We start from the raw sequence: 16,887 nt of genomic DNA on the forward strand, positions 1-16,887 counted from the left end.
ATATCTCTTGCAGACCAATATCATGCACTATTGCTACTCCCAGGGATGGTCATTTTGGGTGGAGATTTTAATTGCCTACTGAATCCTGTATTGGATTCATCTTCTGGGGTACGAAAACAAAATAAGTCACATATAGGTGAGGTTTTAATGGAAAGGGGCGACCACTCGGTCCCCCCGAACGTATGGTAGGGTGCCCTGACCCCCCCGGGAAACCATTTTGGGCGGGGGGCGTGTCCCGGCTGGTATGCCCGAAGGCGCGCCTTTTCCCGCCCAAGAGGGGTTGTCCTAGACACCTAGACCGTTGGCCACGCCCCGTAGGCAGATCGGAGGAGGGTACACGCCCTCCCGAGGAAGAATAAAAGAGCAATAATCTAAGGAAGCATCCTCTTGTTCCTGTGCTTGGAAACTGCACCTCATCGTTGCACGTGAGCCCGAGACGGAACAAGGAGCCAATTTTGACCCACCCACCAGCCCCTTATGGCAACGAGTAGTACTGCAATAAAGTTGATTAGCGGTGATATTTTCTCTTTTTCAGGTTGTTTTAATAAAGTCTGGATTGTCTTTTTCAGGATAATAAAATGGTTACTATTTGACTTGTTCTTAGGTGAAGTATCACAACCTGGTTGAATGATGTGCTACTTGTGTAAATAAAGGTGATTGTGTAATATCCAGTCTAACCGTTTATCCCGTCCTCATTAGGTTCAGAATGTCGTATTTATTTTTGGTCGGGCGGTAAGGTCATGATCGGTGAGCAGTAATTGGAAGATCCCTAGAGGTGGGCCGCCACCCATTATGGATGGGAGCGCCCGGGGGGAGGCGGCCATTGGCCCCTCACACGGGGAGGCGGTACCCCTCTAAGGATGGGGCCGCCGAAAGGGGAGGCGGTCATAGGCCCCTCCCTGGGGAGGAGGGGCTACGGGCCCCTCCTGGGAATTTCCCGGGGCCAGGACATCCGCGACGGCGGATGTGGTAAGCAGTGTGGGGTGGGAGGGGGGTCTACGCTACCTTCTAGACACCTCACACGAGTCCTCGGACGACCACTAAGATGGCGTCGAGTAAATATGGGGCCCCCGTTAAGACAAGGGAAATTGGAAGTTGGCACAGAGGTACAGTCCTCTGTGCGGCCGCCCCTCACAAGTGAGGGGGGAGTTCTGGTATTAGGGATCTGACACCGGTTACGACCTTGCCGTTGGCCCGTAATGTTAGGATGTACAATTTAATTTTGAGTATATGCATTTGCAGGATGTTTAGAATCGGCTAGGAGAACCTTTGTATTAGAGCTGTGTTAAGGTTAGCCAATAAACATCGTAATGTGAAAAGGAAATTGTACATAATATGAAACTGTTATTTTAATGTTTTCATTTTGTTTCATATTTTAATAAATACGGCCGGGAGGGTAACTCCCTCCCGCCTTCCAAAAGTTAAGAACTGTGTCCGTCTTCCCATCATTGGGGATTGTGTTGGGAGGGGGTGACGGGTATCCCGGCCATACAGAATGTAGGGGAAAAGGAAATCTGATGGCCAGTTGGCGGGCAAGATTTTCTAGAAAAAATAATACTTGTGCTTCTCAGCCAAATAAAAAACTGCTGCAAGGCTGTATAATGTTTTAATGTCTAAGAGTTTGAATGTGGTTAATTGCACATACACACAAAATAGCTTCTCAGATCATGCTTTATTAACTCTTGAACTGTCTGGACTCGGGTGGGATATGAAAAACCCTAAATGGACATTTACCAGGGTCCAGCAAGAAGTTGAAGATTGGTTTAAGGACATCCAAAGGTAAATCAAAAGCTTTTTTTAGACAAATAGAAACACGGCTACAGTAGAAACAGTGTGGCAGGCTTTTAAAGCTACAATTCGCGGAATTATAACATCTAAACAGATAGCGTCTAGACATGTTAAAAATATTTTCAAAAGCACAGCTTGAAGCTCAAATTAAGCGCTCTAACAAACAATATTTAGGGAAAAAAACAAACCTGCTTTTGAATCAGCTCCTCAGGCCATGCAAGATTAGTACTATACTAAAGTATACATGGCCAATTCCGCCTATTTACAGAGAGTTTACAAAGAGAATGAATTCACAGGTACATTTTTTGCCCGGCAGATAAAGGATAAACAGGCTCAGAATGGCGTGCACGCGTTGACTAATTAAAATTACTAAAATTCACACTACAAATGAAGAACAAATACAAAAGGAGTTTCTGCAACATTATAAAACCATTTATTCAGTTAGACAAGAGGTGAATATTTTCAAACTAAAATTATTTTTTAATGGATAGCAAATCACAAAATTACAGTTAAATTAAAGTACAAGAATGAATGCAATTATTACATTACAAGAAATTGAAGCGTTTGTTCAATCTATGACTAATGTAAAAGCTTGTAGGGAGGATGGTATTCCGTCTGAATTAAAGAAATAATTTAGTGTCATTTTGAGTCAGAAATTAGTTCTGTTAGCGAATCACATTTTACAAGGGGGGAGAGATTCCATCTTCCTTGCAAATGGCTATGGTAGTTAGCTTCTTGAAAGAAAATAATGAAAAAGAGGATGTGAATTCCTACAGATCTATCAGTCATAACCAAATTTTTAGCAAATAGGATAAGAAGCTGCAAAGGATCAATAATACACAAAGATCAGTGCAGTTTTGTTGCCGGCGACAACTATCTTTTAATACCCCTATTTTAGTCGAGGCCTTGGACAATTTTTCTGAAAACAAAATCCAGACACACATTGTGCTACTAGATGCCGAAATGGCTTTTGACCTTGTGTACTGGGAAAGTCTGTTTTACATATTGGCTAAATTCGGATTTCCCTCTGAGCTGAATCAAGGATGCCCTCTGTCTCCTCTTCTTTTTGCTTGCTTTATAGAGCCCCTTGCTATAGCCATCCATTCAATCAGTAGTTTAACCTCTCCAAAACCAGATATGACAAATATCAAACTCTGTGCTGATATCGCTCTCTTTTTAAAACCCAATATTGAAGCTCAAAATCAAATATTAACTATTTTCCAGGAATTTCAGTCTATCGGGGCATACAGAATAAATAAATCTAAGATAGAGATATAACTCTGCAATTGTACATCAGACTCTTTATTAGCAGAATTGAGCCCATTGGTTAATACTCCCCCCAAGAGATATTTGGGCATTTATGTCACGGATAATATTAATATTCTTTATTAATTTAACAATATCCCTCTTTACAATAAGATAAAAGATAAACTGATAAAATGGAAAAACCTTCCTTTATCAATAATAGGTCAAGTAGCTATAATACGCATGATGATTCTACCATTATGCAACTTTCTTTTTTTAGCTATTCCTAGTACGGTTCAAATGAAATTTTTTAAGGATGTGCAACGCCTGTTTTCTACTTTTATCTGGACGAATAAGGTTTCAGACTCGCTATGGATGCACTTGATAGACCCATTGCAGAGAGGGGACTAGCTCTTCCTGATCTGCGAGAATACTATTTTGCAAATGTTGCACACACTTATTAACAGGTATGATTATTGTTTTATAGATCTAATCCACAAAGAATATTTAATTAAGGATGTTATGTGTTTAACAACAATTCCCCAAAAAGTCAGATATAAAACTCCCAAATGGAACATTAACCCCTTCCCTGCTGGCCCGATTCCGCCCCCGTGCGGTAAATAAACGAACAGGGGCGGGTCATGACGAACCCCAGCCGTCATCAGCACACGAGCACCGTAGTGCATGACGGCTGGGGTTCGTCACCAGCATGGAAGGGGTTAAGCAGAAAAAACTGCTTTTTGTCACTATGTGATCCCCTACATCAGTGTAGAAACTCTGCTCTCTGACATATTCATTAGTCAAGATCCATTGTTAGATCCGGTAGTTACAGCTAAATGGCGAAGTGAGGGTTTTGTTAAAATAGGGGATTTTTTAATTAGGGATTGGAAAACCTGGACGGAAATAGAGCAAAACATTGTACATAATAAAATGATTCTTCAATGGTCCTTTATTAGGATCAGACATTTTCTCCAGGAATTTAATATCATTCATATTAATGAGGCTGATGAATTAGTTGGGGAACTATTAGACCCTAAACAACGTAAATCGGTTAGTGGCTGGATCTCCCTTTTTCAAGCACAAACAGTAGATAAATTCTTTCAAAAAGCACAGAAAAATGGGAAACTCAGGAAGGGTGACAGACTTCCACTATGGCATGGAATCAGACCAATAAGTATAATGGATCTCTATTGAAGGCCGCCAATTTAAGACAAATGCAGTTCTACTCTAAGTGGCTTCTTTATCGCAGGCCAGACTTTTGCATAAAATAAACCCTCAGATTCCGGCAAAATGTTTTTGTTGCAATATGGAGGGTGGAGGGAAGTGGACACACATAGGGGGTCATTAGGATCGCCGACGGACTTGAGTCCGTCCACGACCTCAGAGTAGGAGGGAACGTCCGCATGGGCTGCGGCGTTCCCTCTGTGCAGATTAGGATGTGACCGCCAGGGTGGCGGTCACATTCTCTATCTTTAACATTGCGGCGGGTGCAGCTTCAAGCTGCACCCGCTGCAATGTTAAAAATGCATGCACTGCATTTACATGCACAAAGCGGCAGGCACCGCGCGGTGCCTGCTGCTTTGTTCAGGCAAATGCAGGGGGGTACCATAGGTACCCCCCATGTGCACCCCCCACCACCCCCTTCACCCAGGGGGCCCGCAACTGGCCCCAGAAGTGAAGGTCCGTATGCTTTTCCGCGGCAGAAAAGCCGCCGCGGAAAAGCATACATTTGACACCATCCTAATATGGCCAGCCATGTTAAAGCTTTTACGCCGCGGTCGGAAGGCGACCGCGGCGGAAAGGCTGCGGACGGATTTCAAGACCCACCGCCATCCTAATATGGCGGTGGGTCTTTCGAGGCTCCGCAGTGGTTTTCCCGCATCCTCCGGGCCGGTGGTGGCTTCCGCCCGCCCGGAGGATGCGGGAAAACCGCTATCATAATCGGCCCCTAAATCTGGGAGTGTCCAAAGTGAAACAGATTTTGGGGGATGGTTAATCAGTACTGCTTAAATATTTTGAAAGTGCCGCAGACGCTAGATACTCAAACAGTAGTACTCTCAAAACTTGTTAGCCACACCAATGCAAAAAAATAATTGTTTGATTTTAGTAGCCCGACTGCTCATTCTGCAAACATGGTGGTCTAGTGATACTCCAACTATTCAGCAGCTTCTATGGAAAGTAGATAGAATTAAGGAATATGAAAGAAAATATGCTCTTAGATCAGGTTTATTGGAAAATATGTGTTAAAAGTCAGTAGGTGCTCGGTGTGCTGCTGGATATGCAACAATTATATTTTTAGAATTCTGTTATATGAATTGTGCACTATTCAATGCCGCTTTTTATACTGTATATGGTTCGTATGTTTTTAAATTCTTATCATGTGGAAGCTTATGACGCTGTCATTTTTTTATTATTGTATGAAAAATTGATGAACTATCCCCAAATAAAAAATAAATGGGAAAAAAGAGTGGCTGAGAAACATGCAATAGGTTGTTTGGAGCTACCATAAGTATGTGTTATCACTGATAGGTAGCTTCCTTTCCTCACAGTACAGTATACAATGAAAGGCTTCTCATAATCAGGCATTCCTAGTGCCGGGGCATGACAGAGACTTACTCTCAGATCAAGGAAGGCATCCCTGCAATCTTTGTCATATGGTAGCCAATCAGATACATCTTTTATTGCAAGCATCTGTAGAGGCTTTTCCTCTTGGGAGAAATTGGTAATCCACTAAAGAGAATAGCCCATTAATCCCAGAAACATCCTAACTTCTCTCTGTGTCATGGGAGGGTTTATTTGCAGAATGGCAGACATTCTTTCTAGAGAAATCTTTCTTGCTCCTTTTTCAATATGATATCCTAGATACTACTTTCTGACAGTATTGCAACTTAGTTGGGAATACTTTATGTTTATTTTCGGCCAAAAGATTCAACAGGGCAGTGGTATCTTGACTGCATGCTTCTTGCATTGTCGATGCCACCTGTAGGTCGTCAATATGCTGGACCAGAACTGAGTTGCAGGGAAAATGCAAGGCCGCCAGATTCTTTTTCAGTATCTGATTGAAAATTGAAGGACTTTCTATATGCCCTTGAGGAACTCACTTGACTGAAAAATAAGTGGCATTCTATATACCCTTGAGAAACTTACCACCATTTTAGAACTTTACTTTTGAATTGAAACTCAAAGAGGAACTGTCTACCCTCTTTCAATTGGATGGAAAATAATGCTTGGCACTGGTTGATGACCATGAACCATTCAGCATTGCATGGTATCTAAAACAATACCGATTTTAGTACCACAGGACAACAATATTATTAATCCTTCACAGGTCCTGCATGACCCACCACATTTTATTTGGTTTTTACAGGTCCATCATTGGGGAGTTACGAGGACTCCCTAAAATCTCCATTAAGATGCCCTGTTCAAACATGGATTCAAATGACAGGAGTAATTCCAAAAACTGTCTCTGGGGAGCAGTCGTTCGGGGGCATATGGGGAAATTCTGCATTCGTTTTTGTATTGTAATTTTGACAGGTGTAACATCTTCGGTCAGGTCAGTGTTTTTGCTGATGCCATTCCTAGACTTCGTCCATCACAGAGTACTTTATGTCAGGGCAAGTCTTCTTTTGTCAAAACAGGGAGCAGCCCAATGACTGGGTTTTGGGTGCTCAACTTAAAGTCTGCATCGTCATCATGAGTTTTGAGCTCAACACCATCGGTGTACAATAAATTATGCAATTTAGTTGCACAAAAGAACCATACTCAATAAATTTACGGGGCTGGAATCACATATCACAAAATCCATACTCAGTAGATTAACTAGGCTTGAATCACATATCAAAAACTGACGGTCCTCATCAAGTGTCCCTAGCTTCATGAGGACTTTCTCTGAACTTGTTTGAGCCGGCATAAATTTCTCCTCTTCTACTGCCTCACATTCAAATCATTACTGCAATACTTTGTGTATCGCAGGATTTTATTTAAAGGTTTTAACTGACAACAAATCACATTCTGCTAGATATGCAAGCTAATCTCAGTATACAAACCAAGGACAAACTGAGACACAAATTACTGAGATTTCCTTGCTCAAGATTTTTGACACCACTAAGCTGACAAAAGAACTGCATCAGCCTGCCATAATAAGCATGCACTGACTCTTGAGTAGTTTTCCAGATTTCCAAACAATCAATCTCTTTCTGTGGAACCTTAGTTTAAAAGAATTAATCACCTGATTATATTTGTCTGTTTCAACACTAGAGGGGGAATGCGTTTCAGCATCCTTAGGCGGTTCTGCATTCAGCCACTGCACAGACACTTTTCAATGAGCCTACTAATCTTTTGGGCCAACAATGTCAAAGAAAGTGCTGAAATCCTCCCCTAGCACCTTCTAAAGTTTTTCAAACCTGTCAACCTGTATGTACCACAGCTCAGCGTTTTCTCCCAGCTCTGGAAATTGATTGCAGCCCCATGCTCTTCTCTTAATGGGTAAGCCCTCCTCTTTTAGTCAATCCTACTAGTCTCATCCTCTGGCCCTCCATTGCCACTATCCTTTTTACTTCTTTCTCACTTTATTAGCCAACCACTCCTTGATCTTTTGAGTATAGCTCCATTTCTGAATGCTCCCAACCAATTCCTCTAATTGTCATTTGGCCCAGTTGTTCACACATTGTTGAGTTTACTCAGTAGTGAACATCCTAAAGTTCTTCTGCACAGTCTCACTCTTAGACAAATCAGCCTCATATTCTGTAGCTATTCCCTCTAAGGTATCAAAAAACATGCACGCCTAGCAGTTACTCTGCACAAGAATAAAAGTTCTTCTTTGTTGTACCAATTTATAAACTCCAACTTTAGTGTTCCCTTCAAGAGCGCTTAAAACTCTTTTTCTTACAACATCCAATGTCCTTCCAGGGGTCTCCTCCTCTTCTGGAGTGTCTGATTCAGAACGTTCATCAACCTCCATAACAGGCCTACGTACAATGAGAGTTGTTACCTTTCCAGGTCTTACCTCTGGATTTACAGTAACACTAGTGCTTGGAACAATATTCATGATTAGATTAGATTTAATGCATAAAGCGCAACAATTACCCAAGGGACTTCTTGACTCTAATTTGAGTTTTGCAATGGTGCACCTTTAAGTTTCATATCCACAACAAATGAGAGTAGACGTGAGGACAGGTATTCCTTTTTATTCTTTCTTTATTCAATTCCATTGATGCACATCATTCAGCCAACATGTTTCGTCCAGTTAAAACTTGAACTTCAGCAGGGCTTTGAAGTATTATTTCACAGGATTGTCCAGATAACATCAAGATTCTTCATGGAGAAAGCAAAACATTTATTTGTTCCCAATACATTGCTCCTTCATGCCCAAAACAGGTAAACTTCAAAGGGACATGGCCCAAAATAGGGCCGCCAGTTTGATAACCCGTCAAGTATGCCGTAAGCCCGCGGCAAGCCGTCACTTCTACCTGGTTGGCGAGGTGACGGCTTGCCGCAAACTTATGAATTTGCTAGAGTCAGCTTGGGAAACAAGGTCGGGCTTGGAAAACAAGGTCGGGTAGCCAGGTCAAGGATCCTTGTAGTGTTCTGCAAGAGGCAAGTTTGAAGACTTGGAGTCGAACCAGATGGTCAAGGGGAAGAGAGGCACGAATGGTGCAGTGGATGGAAACTGGAAGACACCTTATATCCTCGCGCATCTACTGCTGCCAAGCTGCAAAACAAATTCCCCTACACCCACGCTTGACGGGGTGTTTCCACCGCCCTGACTTTCAAATGGTCCCCCACGGCCTCCAAACAGCTCTCTTGGCCCACGGTTTCCATCCACTGCACCGTTCATGCCTCTCTTCCCCTTGACCATCCGGTCTTGAGATCGAAACGCCATTGACCATTGTGAGAAGTTAGCCTGGTATATGATGTCCACTAGTTCTAGTGGGCACCTTACACCAGTCTAATCGACCCTTATTGATGGTAGATTATAAAGTCAACCTTATAGAAAGCTATCCTTAGTGGTAGCTGTGGAGAGCAGCCTTCAGGCTATGACTTGGAGACGAGTTAAGCAAGTTGTTTTACCATTTATAATCTCTTGAGTACCAAATGAAAGCACACCACACAAGGTATATATCATATATTTATGTATTTATTCTAAACACAACCCCTCTGCACTCTTTATGAGGTCAGAGGTAAAAGTACAATACAAGGAACTTAATTAGCATATAATAAGTTGCACAGTATACATTTTGCCCTAGGGGCCTCACAAACCATATACTAAAATAGTTGTGTAAGAACCACATGAGGAATACAAAGCAGGCCTAGGGCCTGTGGAATCGCTGGGGCTACTCAGGACAACCAAAGATTAGGATGTAGGAGGCCCACGGGAGACGCCTGCAGTGTCTAAACACAGCCGCAGGTTACCATTGACTTTCTATGGGGAACAAACAAGTTACAATTTTAAAGAAAAAGGGTACAAGGAGGTGAACTGCGATGGAACCCTTTTAGACTAGGGTACTTGGAGAGTCAATACTCATGGGAGCACTGGAGTACTCATGTTACCTCACCCAGGGAAGCCAGTTGCATAGGTGTCTTTTCGTGTCGGGTTTCGGCGTCAATTCCAATTGAGAGCTGCGAAGAAGTGCTGCAGGCGACCAGAGGAAAAGTGTCCAGGTGGGTCCAAGGGTGGATCGGAGATGTGAAGAACCTGAAAGCAGAGGAGACAGAGTCTGGGCCACTAGCCAGTGACCAGGGCGGCGATAGGAAGATGCCACCAGATGTCGGGTGATTTCAGATAAATAGGCGAAGTTTGTCTCTTCAGCCACAAGGTCCAGGAGGTGTTGACAACAATCAGGAGCTTGATTCGAGCTGTCTCATAAAGGATCTAGTTGACTGTGGTGTCGGGATCTGGATTGGACCCAACAAGCCTTGACAAACGCAACCCATGCAGGATGTCGAGATCGACTTCGGTGCAGACCAGCAAGGTCTGTGGAACTTCTCCTTTGCAAGAAAGTTGGAGCAAGCTTAGAGCAACCAGGAAAGTAAGTTGGAACAAAGATTAGTCTTCTTGGGGGCTCACTAGCCAACGGACTTGGAACTGCAAAGACGCATCAAGCTAAAGTGCACAAAGTGGGCCCACGGAACACTCTTGGAGTGTGGGCCTCTGTGCTTCGGTGCAAAAGGTGCTCGGGCTTGGGCTTCAAGCACCCCAATGCACAACTTCGGGATACCTCGGGAAGTCAGTGCTGGTAGCAAAATGCAGGATGTCCAGGAGATCCGGTCCCACGTCTCTCGTGTCTGCCACGGGTCTCAGCTTTGCTGTGAGCGAAGGTCAGGGTTAAAGATGTCTGAAAGTCTATGTCTTGTGTCGCAGATTTTTCAGGATACGGCGGGAGCCTCAAAAATGCAGACCGGCAAAGATGCTGTTGGTGCCTGTTTGAACAGGGTGGTCACTCCTTGGCCACAAGGGAGATTTCTTCCATCTTCCAGTCGATATGGAATGTCGAAGGTCCAGGATATATGTTGTAGAGTTTAGTCCAGGGTGATCTAAAGTCCTAGGGACTTGGGTTCTATACCTATAGCAAGTTTAGGGGTTGGACTAACTCTAAGGTCCCTCCTATGGGTGGACCTGGGGTGGGGGTGGTTACACCCCTTCCCCTTTGTCCAGTTTCACGCCAGAGCTGTGGCTGGGTGCCCCAGCAACCGGTTTGAACTGGGAAATACATGGAGCACCTTTTTTGCCCCAGGCAGTGTCTGGAAAGCATTTACTGAATGCAGCCCTCCCTGCCCCAATACACTAGGAGCCTGTTTGAACAATGAATTCTTTGGAGTAATTTGGACTTGCAGCATGGGAGCAGTGCACATGGCCTGCTTCAGGTCATCAAATGCCTTTTGACAGCTGACTGTCCACTGAACTTTCTTAGGCATTCTTTTAGAAGTTAAATCATTCAGGGGTGTCACAATTGATACAATACCCCTTGACAAATCTCCTATAGTACCCAGTCAGTCCCAAGAAAGCTCTGACTTAAGTCTGGGCGGTTGGAGCAACCCAGTCCATTATGGTCTGAATTTTGCTCTGCAATGGTTGAACCTGGCCACCACCTACAAGGTGGCCCAGGTACACAACCTGACTCTGCCCTATCTGGCACTTAGTAGCCTTGCTAGTTATGCCTGCTCTCTGCAGGGCCTCCAAAACATTTGTCAGGTGTATCAGGTGATCTTCCTAGGTGGAGCTAAAGACAGCAAAATCATCAAGATAAGCTGCACAATAGTCATCCAGGCCCGAGAGGACTTTGTTCACCAACCTTTGAAATGTGGCAGGTGCATTTTTCAGACCAAAGGGCATCACCACAAATTGATAATGCCCACTAGTGGTTGAAAATGATGTCTTTGGCTTGGCCTCATCAGCTAACCTAATTTGCCAGTAGCCAGTTGTCAGATCAAATGTGCTCAGATATTTGACAGAGGCCAACTTATCTATGAGCTCATCTGCTCTAGGTATTGGATGGGCATCTGTCTTAGTGACAGCATTGAGACCTCTGTAGTCTACACAAAACCTCATCTCTCACCACCCTGGGTGTGAGGTTTTGGCACCAGGAGTACTGAACTAGCCCAAGGGCTATCTGAAGGTTCAATAACTCCCAATTCCAACATTTTCTGGACTTCTGTCCTGATACAGTCCCTGACATGATCAAGTTGCCTGTAAATCTTATTTTTAACAGGCAGACTGTCCACAGTGTACACTTCATGAGTGCACCAGGTAGTCTGACTTGGTGTCAGTGAAAACATATGCCTGTATGCCTGCAGAACTTGTCTGCAGTCACTCTGCTGCTGGTCAGTGAGGCTGCCTGCTAAGGCTACACCATCAACTGAACCATCATCAGGGTTCTGACGGAGCAGGTCTGGGAGAGGGTCACTCTCTTCCTCCCTTCCTTCATCAGTAGCGATGAGCAAGCCCATGTCTGCCCTGTCAATATATGGTTTCAGCCTGTTGACATGAAACACCCTGTTGGGGCTCCTGGGAGTTCCAAGATCAGCCAAATAGGTTACCTCTCCCTTCTGTTCAACAATAGTGTGGGGTCCACTCCACTTGTCTTGGAGAGCTGCTGGGGCCACTGGCTCCAACACCCACACTTTCTGTCCTGGCTGGTAAACAGTCAGTACAGCCTTTTGGTCATGCCAGGCCTTTTGCAATTCCTGACTAGCCTCAAGGTTTTTAGATGCAAAATCCGCGAATCCTCGCGGATTTTTTTTTTAAATGGTCACACGGGTTTCTGCAAGTTCGCGAGGGTTTTGTACAATTTCGCAAATTGCGAAATTGTACAAAACGCTTGCGACCTTGCAGAAACCCGTGCAAACACAATGTGCCCAGTAGGGTATGTTCCTCTTGTGTGTATAAAAGGTCAGAGAAAGATAAGTTCAGCAGATGAAGAGAAAGAAGCTCCTGGTCACAGGAACAGCACGGGTATTGCGCTCGTGAAAGTCAAGGATGCAAAGCCTATCCAGCATCACAGCTGATTTTCCACTGTAGATTTGGTAAGAAGGCACACCTGTCCAGCCTCGACGACGCTCACGATTGTTTTTGGGCTAATGAATGAGTCACTGAATTTGAGCATCAACTAGTTCGAGCGACCATGTGTGTGTTACTATGCAATCGCCCCGAAGGGCGCAGGGGTCCCTTGAGTGAGCTGTGAGCTGTAACTATTTTACAATGGCGCCAGCAAGCTGCCAGCGCCGTTGTAAAATAGTTACAAAGTTAGCTTGCACAGGAAGCACTTAGATAAAATAAAGCAGCACCTGCTTCGTTTTATCTAGTGGTTCCTGTGCAAGCTAACTTTTTAACTATTTTACAACGGCGCTGGCAGCTTGCTGGCACCATTGTAAAATAATTCCATGAGTGGGGGTTCAACTTTTGAACCCGTTACGTCCGCGGATTGTTTTTTGCGGATTTTGCGGGAAATCCGCAAAATTCGCGGATTGCGGATTTCCCAAAAATCCGCAAAATCCACGGGCGTAACGGATTTCCCGCTCACCCTTAGTAGAGACACATTTTATAATCGATCACTAGGTTTCACCTAGTATGACCTGTCCAGGGTCCACAAAGTCAGGTATCACCATTGTGACACTAGCCCCTGTGTCCCTGTAGGCCTGAGCCTCTTTTTCATTAACTAAAGGAGTTTGTCTGTACTTGCCTATGTTATTGGGACTCACAGGGAAGGACATATCCATGCCCCCATCACAGATCAAAACAGCTTGAGTTGGTACTCTGACTAGGCCAGAGTCCATCTCAGTTCCCAGGGTTAACCCTACTACACCCTTCTGTTGAGAACCACCACTTGGAGCTGAACTAGGGGGAACAGTTGCCTTAGGGGCCATGGTGGCTGGAGCTGTCTCCTTTTTTTGTTACAATCACTGGTCCAGTGAAACTTACTTTTACAAACTTTGCACCAGGGTTACTTTTGGTCTTCTTTATTTTTGGATTGTTGGGGACCCCCACCATTAGAAGCTTTTTTGGGGACCTTGAGAAGACTTCTGGTATTTTGCTTTCTCCCCACCCTTTTGGTCTTGCTTCTTCTGGTCACCACCTTGGTTCTGTACCTTCTGCTTCTCCCTGGTTCCGACCCATTTGTCTGCCCTCTTACCCAATTCTTGTGGAGAGGTCAAATCAGAGTCAACCAGGTGTTGATGCAATAACTTGTACTGGTACTGACAATTATAAGGAATCTGTTCTCTCATTGTAAGGTTATACAATCCTGTATAGTCACTTACTTTACTGCTCAATAACCAGCCTTCCAGAGCGTTAGTAGCACAATCAACAAAATCTGTCCAGTCCTGAGTCTGTGTCTTCTGGGTATCTCTGAACAGCAACCTATACTGCTCAGTGGTTAGGCCAAACCCATCTATTAGAGCACGCTTCAGGACACTGTAGTTGTCAGCATCCTCTTCTTTAACAGTGAGGAGCTTGTCTCTACCTTTGTCTGCAAAGGAGAGCCATAAGAATGCTGCCCACTGACTCTGGGGTACCTGCTGTACTTTGTAGGCCCTCTCCAAAGCAGTTATCCATTTGTGGATGTCATCCCCACTCTGATAGGGAGGGACAATCTTGCTTAGGTTTTTATGATCATAAGACCTATCCCTACCACTAGGGAAGATGCTGCCACCAGTGGGCTCTAGCCCACACAATTTTCTCTCTCTTTCAAGAGCTAGGGTCTCTTTCTCCAGGGCAACTTGTTGTTGCCTCTGGATCCTAAGCTTGACTTCTTTCATTCTAGCTTCATGCTCTCTTCTCTCAGGGGATGTTCTCCTCCAGTGAGATGAGGCAGGCGACCCTTATGATGAACTAGAAGGGTGAGATTCACCTGAGTGAGATCTCCGTCTTCTAGGTACACCAGTAGGCCTACCTGAGGGGATGAAGGAAGGCCCATCATCGCCATCTCCATCTCCATCTCCAGTTAGTCTTGTCTCTCCCAGGTCTGGTTTATCAACCACTTCCTGGTCTGCACCCTCCTCCTCCTCCTCAGAGTCCTGGTGGGGTGCCCCATTTGGATCCTCCTCAGATGAGGGGTGGCTCCCCTCCCCACTACCTAGGGTATCTGGATCTGATGCGTTTGCATCTGCCACCAGGATATTTATGAGGTGTCGGATGGTTGGACTCTGTCCTTGCTTTAATGTTCTTATGGCACACAATCCTCTAAATTTTTGGAAAATGAATGTGTCATATTTAGATGTCTGCTGTTTGCTAACATCTGGCAGAGAGGCACTAGCTCCTGCCCTTAAAGCCATGACTACTGAGGTGTGGTGTGTGCAACCTACCTACACTACTTGTTTCCTACTAGAACCTCTCTAGAAGTTGTAGTCAGGGTGTGCTAAGACCTTACCACCTACAACTGCTAAGTTCAGTAGGATTTATGTATTATAAGTCTTGATGCATATGTACCTACAGGTACCTTAATGTGATTTTTCAAATGATACCCTCAAGATTATTTGGTAAAACAAGTGCAAGCTCTAATCCCATCCGCTGCACACCAATGTGAAATGTTAGCCTGGTATATGATGTCCACTAGTTCTAGTGGGCACCTTGCACCAGTCTAATCGATCCTTATTGATGGAAGGTTATAAAGTCAACCTTACAGAAAGCTATCCTTAGTGGTAGCTGTGGAGAGCAGCCTTTAGTACCAAATGAAAGCACACCACACAAAGTATATATCAAATATATATGCATTTATTCTAAACACACCCCTCTGCACTCTTTATGAGGTCAGAGGTAAAAGTACAATAGAAGGAACTTAATTAGCATACGATAAGTTGCACAGTATACGTTTTGCCCTAGGGGCCTCACAAACCATATACTAAAATAGTGGTATAAGAACCACGTGAGGAATAGAAAGCAGGCATAGGACCTGTGGAATCGCTGGGGCTACTCAGGACAACCAAAGGGTAGGATGTAGGCTGCCCACGGGAGACACGTGAAGTGTCTAAACACAGCCACGGGTTACCATTGACTTTCTATGGGGAACGAACAAGTTACAATTTTAAAGAAAAAGGGTAAGAGGAGGTGAACTACAATGGAACCCTTTTAGACTAGGACACTTGGAGAGTCAATACCCACGGGAGCACCGGAGTACTCGTGTTACCTCACCCAGGGAAGCCAGGTGCATAGGTGTCTTTTCATGTCGGGTTTCGTCGTCGATTCCAATGGAGAGCTGCGAAGAAGTGCTGCAGACGACCAGATGAAAAGTGTCCGGGTGGATCCAAGGGTGGATCAGAGATGTGAAGAACCTGAAAGCAGAGGAGACAGAGTCCGGGCCACTAGCCAGTGACCAGGGCGGCGATAGAAAGATGCCACCAGATGTCGGGTGATTTTAGGTGAAAAGGTGAAGTTTGCCTCTTCAGCCACGAGGTCCAAGAGGTGTTGACGACAACCAGGAGCTGGATTCAAACTGTCCCATAAAGGATCTAGTTGACTGCGGTGTTGGTATCCGGATTGGACCCAACAAGCCTTAGCAAACGCAACCCATGCAGAATGTCAATATTGGCTTCGGTGCAGACCAGCAAGGTCTGTGGAACTTCTCCTTTGCAGAGAAGTTGGAGCACGCCTGGAACAACCAGGAAAGCAAATTGGAACAAAGGTTAGTCTTCTTCGGGGCTCACTAGCCAACAGACTAGGAACTGCAAAGACAAGTCAAGCTGAAATACACAAAGCAGGCCCACAGGACACTCGTGGAGTGTGGGTCTCTGAGCTTCGGTGCAAAAGGTGGTCGGGGTTGGGGCTTCAAGCACCCCAATGCACAACTTCAGGATACCTCAGGAAGTTGGTGCAGCTAGCAAAAAGCAGAATGTCCAGAAGTTCTGGTCCCACATCTCTCGTGTCCACCACAGGTCTCAGCTTTGCTGTGAGCAAAGGTCGGGGTCAGAGATGTCTGGTAGTCCATGTCCTGTGTCGCAGATTTTTTGGGATCCGGCGGAAACCTTGAAAATGCCGACCGGCAAAGATGCTGTTGGTGCCTGTTTGAACAGGATGGTCACTCCTTTGCCACAAGGGAGATTTCTTCCATCTTCTAGTTGATATGGAATGTTGAAGGGCCAGGATATATGTTGCAGAGTTTCGTCCAGGGTAATCTAAAGTCCTAGGGACTGGGGATCTATACTTATAGCAAGTTTAGGGGTTGGACTAACTCTAAGGTCCCTCCTATGGGTGGAGGTGGGGTGGGGGTGGTTACACCTCTTCCCCTTTGTGCTGTTTCGCGCCAGAGCTAGGGCTGAGTGCCCCAGCAACCGGTTTTAACTGGGAAATGCATGGAGCACCTTGTGTGCCCCAGGCAGTGTCTGGAAAGCATTCACTGAAGGCAGCCCTTCCTGCCCCAATAC

Source organism: Lissotriton vulgaris, chromosome 2_1 (genome assembly GCF_964263255.1).
Source record: "Lissotriton vulgaris chromosome 2_1, aLisVul1.2, whole genome shotgun sequence".
NCBI lineage: Eukaryota > Metazoa > Chordata > Amphibia > Caudata > Salamandridae > Lissotriton > Lissotriton vulgaris.